This window comes from Pelodiscus sinensis, chromosome 3 (assembly GCF_052426305.1).
Source record: "Pelodiscus sinensis isolate ZL-2025 chromosome 3, ASM5242630v1, whole genome shotgun sequence".
NCBI classification, from domain to species: Eukaryota; Metazoa; Chordata; order Testudines; family Trionychidae; genus Pelodiscus; species Pelodiscus sinensis.
This window is the reverse complement of record NC_143054.1, coordinates 23,884,646-23,900,749: the sequence shown is the minus strand read 5'-3', so window position 1 is coordinate 23,900,749 and position 16,104 is coordinate 23,884,646. Positions and strand designations below refer to the sequence as shown.

The window sequence follows — 16,104 nt, the reverse complement described above, 5'->3', positions numbered from 1 at the left end:
TGTAAGGTGTTAGGGTACAAGAGGGAGCTCTGGGGTGGGGAGTGAGAAGCTAGGATCTGGGAGGGATTTAGGTTGGGGGAAGGGACTCGGGGCTGAGGAAAGGAGCTGGGGCTTGGGGCACTTCCACAATACAGCTTCCATTTGGTGGAAGTGGATGTGGAACAGGTGGCTCTGTGTGGCCCACGCTGCCCTGTAGGCACTGCCCCGCACAAGTTCCATAAGCCATGATTCCCAGCCAATGGTGAGGGCAGTATGAGGACAGCTTCCCGGTGCTTGAGGCAATGCAACTCCAGCCTAGAGAGGAGGGAGGAATGGCAGTGTACAGAGCTGACTCCTCAAACCTCCTGCCAGGAAGGGATGGTCAGAACACAGGAGCTTAAATGGCTGCAGACCCCAAGTCTGTTTCTGCAGGGTGAATCCCCTAAAGCCCTTGTCTCTCTAGCCTGTCTTTCCAGCTATAACACATTCTTTGAACTGGATTTCCTGATTTTGTCCCTACACCCAGAGTCATCCTGTCCATAGAACAGATTGGGGCAGCCACTCTGCCCCATACTTTGTGGGGTCCTGCGGAGGACCTGGGGTCAGCAGCAGGGGTCAGGCCTGATCCCACACTGACCTGTTGTGGGAAGCAGAGTGGCTTGACCCACACCGCTCCACTCTCCTGGTTCACAGCCATGTCACTCATGGGTGGTGCCTTGGAGGAAGGGGTGGAGCTGCCTCCAGCACTCACCGGCAGCAGTGAGAAGTGGAGCAATGCAGCTGGGAGTCAGCAGAGCTGATTGGGAAGGGCATCAGTCTTTCCCACAAACCCTCTCCCCTGAGCAATCCTCCCAGGGGATTAGAGGGAGGCCTGGTTCTGGCAGCAGGCCGTGGCCCACCCCTGCACTCACCAGTAGTGGCAGCAGTAGAAAGTGTTGCAACTGATCCCAGTCTGCACCACTCTCCTGACTCCTATGAAGTTGTTCCACTTCCCACCATTGGTGAGTGCAGTTCCACCACTTCCCCTAAACCCCCTCCCTACATGGCATGGCTGGGAGACAGTAAAGCGGAGTGGCCTGGGGCCAGGTTGCTCCGCTTCCAGAAGCCACTGGTGACTACAAGGTTGGAAGAGACCTTAGGAGGTCATCAAGTCTAACCCCCTGCTAAAAGCAGGACCAATCCCAACTGAAGCATCCCAGTCAGGGCTATATCAAGCTGGGACCTAAAAACCACCTCCCTAGGTAACCCATTCCAGGGCTTCACCACCCTCCTAGTGAAATAATTTTTCTTGATATCCAACCTCAACCTTCCCCACTGCAACTTGAGACCATTGCTCCTCGTTCTGCCATCTGTCACCACAGAGAACAGCCTTTCTCCATCCTCTTCGGAACCCGCCTTCAGGTAGTTAAAGGCTGCTATCAAATCCCCCCTCACTCTTCTCTTCTGTAGATTAAATAAGCCCAAATCCCTCAGCCTCTCCTCACAGGTCATGTGCTCCAGCCCCCTAGTAATTTTTATTGTCCTCCACTGACTGGACTCTCTCCGGTGCATCCATAGTCCAAATCCTTTTTGTAACGAGGCCCCAGAATTGAATGCAATACTCCAGATTTGGCCACACCAGTGCCAAATAAAGGGAAAGTGGGGAATGGTGCAGGCTGGGATCACTTCCGTAGATCTGCTGGCAATGCTCCTACTAATGCACCCCAATATTTCATTAGCCTTCTTGGCTACAAGGGCGCACTGTTGATTCATATCCAGCTTCTCATCCACTGTAATCCCCAAATCTTTTTTCTGCAGAGCTGCTGCTTAGCCAGTTGGCCCCCAACCCATTACAGTGCTTGGGATTCTTCCATCCCAAATGCAGGACTCTGCACTTGTCCTTGTTGAACCTCATCAAATTTCTTTTGGCCCGATCCTCCAATTTGTCAAGGTCACTCTAGATGCTATGCCTACCCTCTAGCACTGTGGGAGATGGCTGGGTGGTTTTAGGGGACAGGGATATATAGGAGCTGAGGCTAGTTGATAAGGTGTCCTCATTTGACCTTAACCTCTATGAATATCTGAATTTCTCTTTAATATTTTACCTAATTTCCCCTATTTCATATAGAACCCCTTTTATTTAGATGTAAATAAAGTAGATAACACTCTTCCCACATTAATGTTTTTTCTCTGCAGCAAAGTTCTTTATGAACAATTTACAGTTAATTTATTTTCGTCCATGATTATGGAAATTGTCTTATTTTCATAATGCGTATGATAGTTCAAAATGTCAGAAGTCCTTCTCTTTATAAATGAAAAGGATCACATCAAGAGATTTTTTCTTTCAAAACAAACTGTGTAGTTTTCCTGTGAGAAGGCTGTGATGCTCTTATTACATCGTTTCAGTGTTTTGAGCTAGTGTTGTTACTTGAGGATGGACTCTAGATTTTGATCCTTCTTTTCTCACCCCATGTGCTAATCTATTTCTCAAACTGAACTGTTGAAACTATTTCTCATTAAATGAAATAAACTGTCACATTTTATATAATTTCCTCTAATAAAAGTAGAAAATATCATCGATATCTGGAAATATTAATTCATACGATTTGATTTTGGCCAGTTAATCACAATTTACTGGAGTAGAAACTAAAGAAATGCAGGAATTTAGCAGAAGAATAACATCTCGATGAAGAAAACAAACAAAATTCAAATGTTCTGTGATCTTCAAGTCTAAACCCTATTCCTATAACCTTGCGTCTGTACTATTGACTTTATTAGAACGTAATTCAATGTTGCCATCTAGTGGGTGGATCAGAGTAAGAAGAAAGAACTGACTACAGTACTAGGCCCAGATCTGGGACATCTCCTTCAGGTCACCCAGAGAGATCTGTGCTTGTGGAAATGAAATGAGTGAAATCCTGGTTCCACTGAAGTCAAAAGCAAACTTCCACTGACTTTACTAGGGACAGAATTTCACCCCAAGTGTATAGACTTGACTCTCCAAGTGCATGTAAGATTTATCTCATTACTGTGTTTGTTGTCCATAGCACATGCGTTTATTATACTGCTGCTTCCTTTCCCAATCTCCTCATCTTTCCTGATTGCTCTTTCACTCTATCTCCTGCTCCAACCATATTCCGTTCCCCTGCCATTCCAGTTAACCGTCAGCTAGAAGTTCAGATGAGTTTGCATCTTTTCCGAAATAACTTGGGGACGATGGCCGTAATATTTGATATAAATGATTGTGCATTTTCAGATAGAGATGAGCGAATGATTAGTTACTTGGTTCTGTAGCTACTTAAAAAAAACCAAGAAAAACTGGAGACTTTTTTCCTCTCAACTGGAAATTTTTCCCCTTCACTGAAACAAACAAGCAAACAAACAAATTCATTTCAGGTTAAACAAAAGCTTTTGTTCAATCCAAAATGAAATATTGCCTTTCATTTTGAAATATTTTTATCTTTTTAAAAAAATCATAATTTTGGCTAAATTTCAAAATGAAATGGTTTTGAAACAAAAGATTATAATGTTTCACTTAAAATGGTGAAACAAAGCATATTCAGCTTTTGGAAACATGTTTCTCTTATTTTTGTCTGAAACTAGTCATCAAATTTGATACAATACTTTTGGTCACTCTAGTGCTGCATTTTTTGGCAAGTAAACTATTCGTCAGCAAGTAAGCTGCCCAGATTTAAATTGAATTCTTTAGTCAATTTTGTGATCAACCTATGGGGAAAGTAGGTATGAGAAAGTCAATAAACCAATATCATTACATAGTCCTTGTATACATTTCCAGACAGGCAGAATAAAGCTCCCCACATAATGTGATTTGCAGCACTTCCTAAATTATCTCCCCTCTGGAGATGGGATTCATTATGCTGCTCCCACTCTGGGTAGTGAGAAAGTAAGACACTTGGATAGCTGACAGACTTTCTTTCTCTGGAAAAAGGTTGGTGACGGAAGAAATGAAAGTAGAACAGGCTCTGTGGATCAGACCCTAAACTGATTTTCATAGTTTCATTGAAGTCAATTGACACCAGCTGAGGATCTGTCCGTATGACTCTTTCTTCTGTATTGATGAGCTAGCACACAGAAACCTCAGTCACTTGAGAGACTCTTGGAGATTTGTTTCAATACAGCTATCACTTCCTGAGAACTAATGAGCAAAGCAAAAACTAGTTGAATGGTAACCAAATGGTGGGCCAACTTTAAAAAAAAAACTGATGTAGCGATGCTTTTCCTACTACGAGTGTCTCATTATTAGCATCACTTGCTCGTGTCCTTGGTACATCTTAATACTTAAAAAAAAATCTTATCACTCTTTAATATTTTCTTCTGAGATACAGAGCAATATTCTTTCTACTTTGGACCCTCATTTACATTGATGTAAAACTGGAGTAATGTTACTCTCTTTGTCTGGAAATGGACGACAGGAGAGGGATCACGTGATGATTACCTGGTGGCTGTGTAAGGACTGGCATGATTTTCTGCAAATGCTTTTAACTGAAAAGTTTTCCGTTAAAAGCATTTGTGGAAAAGAGCGTCTAGATTGGCACGGACGCTTTTCCGCAATAGCACTTTTGCGCAAAAGCATCCGTGGCCAATCTAGACGCGCTTTTGCACAAAAAAAACCCAGATAGCCGTGATCGGGGCTTTTTTGCGCAAAACAAATCTGAGCTGTCTACACTGGCCCTTTTGCGCAAAAGTTTTGTGCAAAAGGACTTTTGCCCAAACGGGAGCAGCATAGTTTTTCCGCAAGAAGCACTGATTTCAAACAGTAGGAAGTCAGTGTTCTTGAGGAAATTCAAGCGGCCAGTGTAGACAGCTGGCAAGTTTTTCCACAAAAGCAGTTGCTTTTGCGGAAAAGCTTGCCAGCCTAGACACAGCCATTGTGTTAATTCCCTCTTGGGCATTTGGCATTGGCCAGTGTCCGCAGACAGGATACTGTGCTAGATGGACCTTTGGTCTGACCCAATATAGCTGTTCTTATGTACTCAGGTTGACAGTCTTTTATTGGTGTACTGCTGGCAGGGGGAGAAAAATCAGGCCCATTGTTTCTATGTATTAAGTAAAAGCAAAATTGTTTTGCAAAGCCTCCTGAGTTTATTGTATAGCTCTAGAGGCTTTTTGTGAAACCCAAAACGTCTTTAGGTTCCCGTGTCCTTAGTTGTTTGCATTCACATTCAGATTTCACTGCATAAAGGGCAAGGAAAGTTTACTGAATGGAAAGACCTTTGGGTCTACAATATCAAACAGTGCAGTGACCTCAAAGGAAAACATATTTCATTAAAAAAAAGGTTTCCTTGCAAATCCTGCTTGTTTTACCCACCCAGCTCTGACTCTTTGCTGCCTCTGTGATAACACATGTTTTATATGAATCAATATTAAGATGAATTTTAACATACAAATAACTAGATGCAGTTATGCAGTAGGAGGGAATTCCTACAGGATGATGTCAAGTTTTTTAAGCAGTAAAATTAAAAATAGCACATAAAACCTGACCAGTCAACTTGGCTTTGAACCAAGTCAACACATTTGGGAAACATTATCAAGTTTATCAGGGGTAATGTATAGCAGAAAATCTGCTTCTGTTTATATACCATTTATTATTCATTTTTGACATTTTCCTTTTTTCCTTCAACCCTTTTCCCCCCTAAGCAAATCTATGTTCGACTGAGCTGAAATATGAGATAGCAGAATCGCCTCTCTTTTCTTTTTCCTTCCACATATGATGAAAGCAGATCTGACTAGAAGCAGAAACTCATAAGTGAAAAGTTATGATTTGCTATTTTTCCCTTCTAAGAAATGTAACTGCAGGAAGCAAATTTGAGTTGACAGAGGGAATATCACTTGGCAATAAAAGAGAAAACAGACTGTGAAAAAACTGACAAAAATCAAAGGCTGAGGTAGGTGAGACTGTATAGATCATAGCATATAATATTCAGTAGCATCTGTAGCAAATGTTTCTTTTTCTACAGTGGACAAAATTCTATCCTGCTCTAGGCAACAATGTACTGTATGACTTGCACAAAGCTCATTGCCAACCTCTTACTCATAGGAGTATTGGCATATTTTAGTCAAGAGGTCAAATTATCTGCGGAGATAAGTACTTGAAGGTCAATAGACCCTGGTCTACATTAGGACTTTATTTTGAAATAACCACCCAGGGTCGAATTTATAAGCAGAGTGTCCACACTACCAAGCCCATTATTTTGAAATAATGGCTATGGAATTAGCAATCTGTACTCCTGCTTTTCAACAGGAATAACGTTAATTCAGAAATAGCTATTTTGAAATAACGGTAATATGGATGCTCCAGTGCCACTATTTTGAAATAATTACTCCCCAGAGTAATTTGAACTAATTACTCTCCAGAACTTCCTTGGGCTCTGAGTCCAAGGTAAGGCATCCACCTTAACATACCCTGCCTCAGACTAATTTCAAGGCTTTCCTGTAGTGTGGACATGCTAGTTCAAATTTGTTAAATTGGAAATTACTAAGTTGAATTTAGTGATTTTGAAATACTTTCCTAGTGTAGACATGGCCTGGGGGTATTCCAGTAGAGAATTTGGATCATTTGTTACAGGCATTTTACAATAAGAAAAGTTCCAAGGAGACAGGCCGAAGTCAGGGAGGATGTGACCCAATTAAAGGAAGTCACCAACATGGTAAATGCCTTATTGAGACTGACTACATGGGTGCAGTCTCACAATTCTTACTCAAACACATTCCCACTGAGATGAACTTTCAATAGGAACTTTGCCTTGCTGAGACTGAACTCTCAGATTTTATAGTAATCTTCTGTTCAGACTTCTAGTAGAGCTGAATGAAATAAATAATTCAGTGCCCTTTCCAAAGCCCTTGGAATTAATGTGAGTCTTTATATTGACATTGTTTAGACTGAGATCAGGTCCTTAATGAATTTTGCATATTTTCCAGGAGTTTGTCCATCAACAGATCATAGTTTTCTTCAAAATTCATAATATAAAATTTCACTAATTTTTATAAACAATTATTTGACTGTAGCTTGTTTGTGAGTATTTTATTGCTAATGTCCAATATTCAAATGTCAAATTGGAGAGCATGATATATTCCCTGTTCTCTGACTGGATGAGCAGATGTCTTAGAATCAGGTTTTTAAAGCAGTTTCTCATGATTAAACAATTAAAATTCATTTTCTAAGGTATTATAAAAAACACACAATCCATATTCTCATCCACAGACCTTCCTAGAAAGATAAAGGAAAGTATATGCATCTAGGGGCATGAAAATGGCTGAGGCCAATTTATTTTGAAATTCAAACAAATATTTTCATAACATATTATTCAATATTTGCAACTCGATTGAATACTGTGGGCATGGATTAATACTGGGTTTTAAAAAAAATCAGGAATGAGCATAGTTCCTTAACTAATTACGATGATGTATTTGCTTCGCTTAGGGGAAAAATAGATTTTAGCTGATTTTCTACATTTCTTTTTTTAAATCAGAGAAAAATTCTCAAAGATTCTTACACTTATGTGTGATGAGTGTACACATTCTGGTTCAAATTGCCATTTGGACTATTTTTGGTCAGTTCTAACCAATTATGGGTAGATATAAAACTTGTGCTGCGGCAAATGGAACATGTCTTAAAACATAATAGCATTGGAAAGGATCTCTGTTCAAAGTGGATACAGATGGAAAAGAGACCCAAAGAGACTGAGTGAAAAGGAGTTCCAAGTAACCCAATAAGGATGAACTGCTGAACCCTTCTGGAGAAATTAGCATTGCTGGTTAGCTTGTCAGGTAGCCTGTGGCCACCAGAGAGAAAAGGAAGATTTATCGGGATACATAAGGAATAAACAAATATGTTAGAACTTGAAATAACTGCTTTTTAGTTTTGTTTTCTTTTCAAGTTCAGAATAGGCTCAATCTGAAACACATTGGCTTCACGGGACTTTAGAACAGATCTTAAGCTGTTTACAATAGGAGAGCCAGGTGAGTGGCTTTAATTGCATTGTTCTTCCTGTGATCTGATGAAACGGGTTTTGCCCACGAAAGCTCATGATACTACAGTAAAACTCCAATAGTCTGGCATCCAATAGTCTGGCACTCCTGATAGTCTAGCATCAAAATGGCAAGAGTCTAGTGAGTGAGCTTCGACAAAAAATGAGTCACAAGGTAACAGCGGCAGCAGCTGAACTGAGCAAAAAGGGGAAAAAAGGCTTAAAAAAACTAAAACATTACAGTATACTGTATACAGTATGTACAATAAAAAGGGTTAAGAACACTTTATATACAGTATATAATGTATACAGTACATATATATATATATATATATAAAACCAGCTTATATGTACCTCCTGATAGTCCGGCATATCTGATAATCCGGCACCACCTAGGTCCCATAGGTTCCAGATTATCAGAAGTCTGTACATATATTTTTGTTAGTTTCTAAGGGCATGTCTACACTGCAGGGCAAAAGTCAAGTTAGCATACGCAATTTCAGCTATGTCAATTGTGTAGCTGAAGTCGAAATAGCTTAATTTGGCTTTTGGAGTTGTTTACACAGCAGGAAGTCGAAAGAAGAACGCTTCCTTCAACTTCCTTTATTTCTTGTGAAATGAGGTTACAGGAGTTGGAGTAAGATGTCCTTGAACTCGACATTATTTTGAAATAATGGCTTGCAGTGCAGATGTGCATTTTGTTATTTTGATATAATGTCAGTTATTCCAAAATGACGCTGCTGTGTAGACATACCCTAAGGTTCTACAGGAGTACTCCATGTGATATAAGTACCTCTTCTTTAGCAGTTGTAATCATCTCAGCCTGACAGAGCCCAGAGTATGATGCACACATACACCAAACATTTTTGGTGGATTGGTGGGTGTTGTGTATGTCCAGGGTAGATGAGTTTTCTGTCATGGTACATTTTTCCTTTGCTTGAAAGAGCATATTCAAATCAGTCTACCTTAAGTATTTCCATGAATTCCTCATTGATGCTAAGACTTACATAGCAGCATCTGTATGTAATACTTTCTACCATCTCTGCTTGGCTAGGGAAGGAGATTCCATCCCATCCTAAGTTATACACCTTGGTTACCTCCCAACTGGACTACAGCAAAGCAATGTACCTGGTCATAAAGCTGTCAACTGAGCAAATTCCAACTGTCTCAGAATGTAGCAGCACTTCTCCTCAGCTACTAAAGCTACCACAGAACATCAGACTTGTCTCTTACCATCTATACTCACTTATGGAATATCAATTCAAGTTTAAGATGGTACCCTTTACTTTATCTGGGCCCACCATATTTAAAAGATCAACCAAAAGCTCTGGAATGAGAACAACAGCAGAATGACTCTCCTTCTTTGGGCTCAATGGGACTTTTTACCATAAAGATAAAGCTCAGCTGTGCAGGAGACAAAGCTTTTTCAGAGAGAAGTCCGAGACTGTGGAACAATATTACAGTATTTCACAGAAACTTTCATAATAAGCCTGCCCTTCATCTGCTGCAAGTCCAAGGTGCACGTCTTTGACATGCCATCACATATATGCAGAGTAGCATATATATGAAAAACTAAGAAGCAAAACATCCCCACCAAAATTAAAAAAAAAAAACCCACTCCAACGTGCACATAACTTCCTCCCTGGGAAGAGAATGATAATAAATATGGTTCAGAACATGATTAGAATGAAAAAGAAAGGAGATGGAATGAGAAAGGAGAGAGGTGATATTTTTTCATTCATACAGATACTTTGATTACACATGAACATATCTTAGTGGATCTTTTATTTAATTATTATGATTGTAAATAACAGATAAGAAAGTGCTAACACTAAGAATGGCCATCCTGGGTCAAACCAATAGTCCATCTAACCCCGTACTCTGTCTTCAGGTGGTAACTAGTGTCAGATTCTGAAAAAAGAAAGAACAGAATTGTCCACACTCAGCTTCTTGCAATCAGAGGTTTAGGGCAATCCATATGCTGGGATTTTGTCCCTGACCATGTTGGCTATCAGTCATTGATGGGCCTGTCTTCTGTGAACTTACATTTATTTTAACCTAGGTATACTTTTGGTATTCACAATATCTACAATACTTCTTTATGTTTTATATAAGCCTGCTACATATTGATTTAATTGCATGACCCCCATTTTTTGTGTAATGTTAAGGAGTAAATGACACTTTCCTATTCACTTTCTTGATCAAGGTTCATGATTTTATGACCTCTATGTATCTCCCCTTACTCTTCTCTTTGAAGCTAAAGTCACAGTCTTTTTAATCTCTCCTTGTACTGAAGGTGTTTCATACACCTAATTGTTTTTTGTTGTCCTTCTCTGAACTTTTTCCCGGTGATGGGGCAAACGGAACAGCATGCAGTATTTAAGGTCTGGCCATACCCATGATTTATATAGTGCCAATATGACTTTTTTGTCTTATTGTCTTTATCTTTTTAATAATTCCAAATGCTAGCTTTTGTGACTGTGACAACTGCTGCACATTTAGCAGATGTTGTTTTCAGATATATCCATGGTAACTCCTAGATCTCTTTTTTGAGAGGTAACAGCTAATTTAAACCATATCATTTTAATGTAAAGTTGGACTTATGTATTCACATGTGTATTTCTTTGCTGTTATACATATTGGGATTGATCAATTATTTTGTTGCCCAATCTCCCTCTAGTAAGTACCCTTTATAATTCTTCAGTGTCAACTTTGGACTTCTTACGTAATGTTGTATTGTCTACCAACTTCACCAGCTTCCCGTTCACCTCTTTTCCAAGATATTTATGACTATATTGAACAGCCAAGGTTCCAGTACAGGTCCCTGAGGAACTGCTTTTTACTTTTCTGGATTGTGAAAATTGACCATTTAGTCTTACCCTTTATTTCTGGCCTAGACCTTTTTTTCGTCTCATGAAACCTTAGTTTGCTTTACAGCTTTAGGTGAGGAACCTTGTGAAAGGCTTTCTGGAAGTCCAGTTACACTATATCTACTGGATCACTCTTGTTCATGTGTACATTATCCCCCTCAAAGAATTCTAATAGATAGTGAAGGCTTAATTTCCCTTTACAAAACCCCAACAAATCATGTTCATCTGTGTCTCTTATAATTCAATTCTTCACTATAGTTTTCAATCAATTTTCCTGGAAGTGAAATTAGGCTAACTGGCCTATAACTACCGGGATTGCTTTAAGAGCTTGTTTTAAAAGTTAGCATTACCTTAGCTAGCAGTCATCTGGTACAGTGGCTGATTTCAGCATTAGGGGACATTCAACAGTAAATAGTTCTGCATTTCATATTATGGGTGTATAACATTGGGTCCTAGTGATTTTTTACTGTTTAATTGATCTCTGGGCTGCGCAGGTGAAGGGAAAAAACCTCCACCCCCAGACTAATCTGTCAGTGAAGAAAAAGTCCTTTTCCACCCCCAAAAGGCAACTAGCATGATGCTTACAGCAAGGGGAATAAAAAAAACCCCAGCCCTACTGTAATACTAAGGAGACAAAGGTTTCATACGCCTTCTCCTTGGGTGCACAGGAGCCAACAGAATCATAGAGCTGGATGAGACCTCAGGAGGTCATCAAGTCCAGCCCCCTGCCCAAGGCAGGACTAATCTTAACAAATAGATTATGCTGAATGCTTCTGTTCAGCCAATCAAGCTAAGTAATCACATTTCTCAAACTGTGGGGCAGGACCCATAAGTGGGTCACAACCCCATTTTAATTAGGTCACCTGGACTGACTTATGACTTGCTAGGACTCAGGGCCAGAACTCAAGCCCCACCTCCCAAGGCAGAAGCAGAAGCCACAGACTTCAGCACTGGTTGGTGGGGCTCAGGTTACAGGCCCCTTGCCTAGAGCTGAAGCCCTTGAGCTTTGGTTCCTTGCCTGGAGCGGTTGGCTTCACCTTCTGGGGTCATTTAGTAACTCTTGTTATAAGAAGGGGACCTATGCCATCTTTCTCAGGCCCATGAGGAGGAAAATAATGGTAGGGGTGCTATCTTAGAGAAATCTGGATTTTGTCTGCCAAACTGACCCAAACAAAGCCTCCCACCACCCCCAAGGCTCCTGGGAGAGAAGCCCCTTCCCAGAATTCTGCTGATATTGCCTATAAAATAAAACAAGGAACAATCACGTTTAGGGTTCCCCCTTTCATGCTGGGAATCATATGCAATATATTTTCCGTGATGTCTTTTGCTGGCAGCATTTAGAAGTCTAAGCTTCTCAGGGTTCACTCCAGTTCCATTGGACATACTGCAAAACAGGACCTGGGAGAAATAGCCCTGCACCAAATGGACGAGTAGAGAATAAGTCAGGGAAAGAGGTTTTATTTTCAAGCTTTTAAGCAGGAGGAGGTGGCAGCTAGTAAAAACAATATTAAAGCCCATTAAAAAGTAGTTGAGAGAATGTCTTTTTAACTGCCCTAATACCAGCACTCAACCATGAATTGTTTTCATACTGCTTTAGAGATCATGGAGGTAAATGGCCACCACTGCAGGGGTTAACATGCTATCTTTCATTTTTATGCTTCTTGACCTGGGAAGTCAATAAAAGCTATGTCAAAGGAATATACGCAGTAAGAGGCAGTTACTATTACCCATAGCACATAATACAATGGAACAAAAGTTCCATGAAAAATGAGCTTCTGGGGCACACAAACAAAGAGCCTTTAAGAAACTTTCTGCATGAGGCTAAAAACTGCCATTTTCCTGGGAGCTGTGTCTGCTTCTTCAACTTGTTTCACATTGAATCTGATAAGATATAAAAGAACCATCATCTGAGTTAGTTCAAATACAGCAACTCCTGTATGGCTAATGAGTATATATTCTTCTAGTCTGCTTGCTATGTTTCAGTTAACATGAGTAAAAAGAAAGCAAAGCTGCAACTTTCATTCAGCTTATTGGCTTATTACTTGTAGGCATTCTCTGTGACTGATTATAAGGAAGGGATGAAGGAAGAGAAGCCAGGAGCTCTGGGGACTAGTAATTCTATTTTTTTTCCCACTGTGTACAATGATTTTCACAGAAAATACTACCAATACTGAATTACAACCCTAATTCAGAATAATAGCTGCTGACTGAAGTGACTAAAAATAAGGACTTGTGTGTCAGGCTTCACTAGTTGTGTCTGCATCCCACAAATTAACTGTTCATTAGACCACTTTGTGTCAGTCCTGTTTCAAAGACAACTCTGTCAAAGTGTTCTAAAGCAGTGTTTGTCAACCAGGGGTACTCAAGAGAAATCGGGGGGGTGGGGGGGAGTGTCAACACAACTAAAATTTGGAAAAAACTGAATTTTTGTTTTAAGTTTTTACAGTGTTTTAATATTTTTGTACTTTTTACACCCAAAAATTTCATCACCCAGTATTCAACAAATGTGTTGCAATTGTAGAAAAAAATGTGTTTGAAAACTGTAGGTACTGAGGGTACTTATAATTTTATTTATTTTTTAAAAAGTGGTACTTTATTAAAAAAAAGGTTGAGTAACACTGTTCTAAAGAGCTATTAACGTGCTTCAGAACAGTGCAGGTGGTTTATTCATCAACAGCAGTCAAATGTAGAGTTGACTCACACTGCAGCTTGCTGTCAACCCCTAGCCACATTCAATGTGCCATTTAAGCAGGGTGTATGTGTGTGTGTGGGGGGACACTAATGCCCCCAATTCCTGAGATACATATGGGGATGCTGATTGCTGTTCCTGTTCCCCTCTCCCTCAGGGAGTGAGAGCGAAGCACATAGTGTGCGCGCAATCCTCTCTCCTGGCTGGGGAACAGAAGGCAAGGGACAGGAGTGAGTGACCCTCGCTAAGCTTCCTTCTTGATCCCTTAGACACACAAAGGGGAACAGCAAGTAGCATCCTAGTACAAAAATTAGGAAGTTTGAGCCCCTCCCAGACTCCCTAAATAGTATCCTTGCCCCCTGCACTCTCTGCATCCACACATCCCCATCCAAGTTCCTGCTGCGACTCCTGCGCCCCCACATGCCCACTCCCTTCCCTGCGCACACCCACACTTAAATTTCTTACAGATACTGTCACATCACGATAAGCTGTGTGCTTGTGCAGCCACCCAGGAGAGATTCAAATGCCGCCCAGGTGATTAGCAGAGCACCTGCAGCTAGGTTTTTGGTTTCTACTGGTGGTGAACATTTGACATGTCTTGGTACACATACAAATTATTTTGCACACAGATGGAAAAGAGTATAGGGAAGATTGAATGCAACCCCTCCAATAAAACAGTACCCCCATAGAAATGTAAGTTACTTTCATCTCTGTTTACTCCTGTTCACTTCGCATAGCCAACACATGTAGGAGAGAGTAAGCTGGACTGTGTTTCTTCTTGTGCATTACTCATAGATTTGTTTATTAAATTCCAGTCAGAGCTGGACAAACCCACTGAAGGCAAAAATGCTTTAGCACTTTCCTCATAAGACCCAGTTGTCATTCTAAAGTCTAATGATCTAAAATATAATATAACCTATGGAAACAAGATTATTTTATTGTCAGCTAAAAGGCAAATAACTACAAGGAGATCTTGAGTCGCATTGGAACTACAGCCAGTTTAAATCAAAATATTACCACTGATACCAATGGCTAAATGTTCTTTGATTTCAATGGGACCAGGAACTTACACTATGTAAAATGGGTGTAAATGACAGAATTGGGCCCTACACGTCCTCACGAGTACTAGACTCTCGCTCTTTGGGGGGGAGAGGAGAAGCAGCTCTTTTTTTTTATTGGTTTCCTATCTACCATTCATTACCAAATACAAAATCCATGACATTGAATTATCCCTAGCAGTTCTGATATGAATCATTCTCACTGTAACATAAAAAAGGCTAGTGGGAGCTGGTTTAGCCTCAAACCAGCTTAAATTATTTGAGTCAAATCATCATCTGGTGTAAATTGTAACAGCTCTATTCGCTTCAATTGCACAAGAGCAATTTGCATCAGTTGAGGATATGGGCAATTATGTCATGAGTGATAAAATAAAGATTAATTATTCAAGCTTAAATGCATATTTCACTACATTAATTAAAATTATAGCTGTGCAAGACACCAGAATGGTAAGCCTAAATGTGGACATGAACCCATAGAACAAAGAATCTTCATTAGCTTATTTAACTTGTTAATTAATAAAACAAATGTCATTATGACACATTAAGCTAAACAAATGTGGCACTTACTCTATAATTTTAAAGCACCACTACAAAGAATTGACTGAACAAGTAGCTGGAAATAATCTTCAAGGGTATAAATATTAGGATATTATGGACATCTATTTTAATAAAAATGTGTGTAACCAAAAATCATCACAATGAATACATACTTGTAATCTAATAAGGTTGGTTTCAGGTTCACAATGGTTTACTTACACAATTAGTTATTAATTTCAGAAGCATTTAAAAAGGCTGCCTTCATCATGACATCTAGCACCTGAGAAAGCATAAACTAAGACAGACAAATATGAGTAACTGAGACAAAATATACTGGTTTCTATAAAACTCATCTATAGGTCCTGGTTCAAACCCACTCTAAGGAATCCTGTGTTAGAAACCATTCTATTGGGTTTGTGACCAAATAGTATGAAACATTGGGATGGGGGTGGAGATAATAAGTGTTTATGTAAGACAAAGCCATGAATATCAAGGCTGTTTCTATAAAATTGGGATACCTAGTCACATTATATGGGGAGGATGATTTCTAAGGCCAAGGGTATTTATGCTTGATTTAAATGGAACTACTATCTCTGGGTATGTCTACACTACCCCGCTAGTTCGAACTAGGAGGGTAATGTAGGCATACTGCACTTGCAAATGAAGCCCGGAATTTGAATTTCCCGGACTTCATTTGCATAAGCGGGGCGCCGCCATTTTTAAAACCCCGCTGGTTCGAACCCCATGCAACGTGGCTACACGGGGCACGAACTAGGTAGTTCGAACTAGGCTTCCTAGTTCGAACTACCGTTACTCCTCATTCCACGTGGAGTAACGGTAGTTCGAACTAGGAAGCCTAGTTCGAACTACCTAGTTCGTGCCCCGTGTAGCCACGCTGCACAGGGTTCGAACCAGCGGGGTTTTAAAAATGGCGGCGCCCCGCTTATGCAAATGAAGCCCGGGAAATTCAAATCCCGGGCTTCATTTGCAAGTGCGGTATGCCT

The 16,104-nt window shown here is 40.2% G+C and overlaps 1 long non-coding RNA gene across 1 annotated transcript in view; it reads left to right on the top strand.

Annotated features, from left to right (window-relative positions):
• Positions 1–5,642: 5,642 nt before the first annotated feature.
• LOC142827764 (uncharacterized) overlaps positions 5,643–16,104 on the top strand; it is a 29,608-nt gene continuing 19,146 nt past the window's right edge. The window contains exon 1 of the long non-coding RNA XR_012902503.2: positions 5,643–5,864. This is a non-coding gene — a long non-coding RNA (uncharacterized LOC142827764). The remainder of the gene's footprint in view (positions 5,865–16,104) is intronic.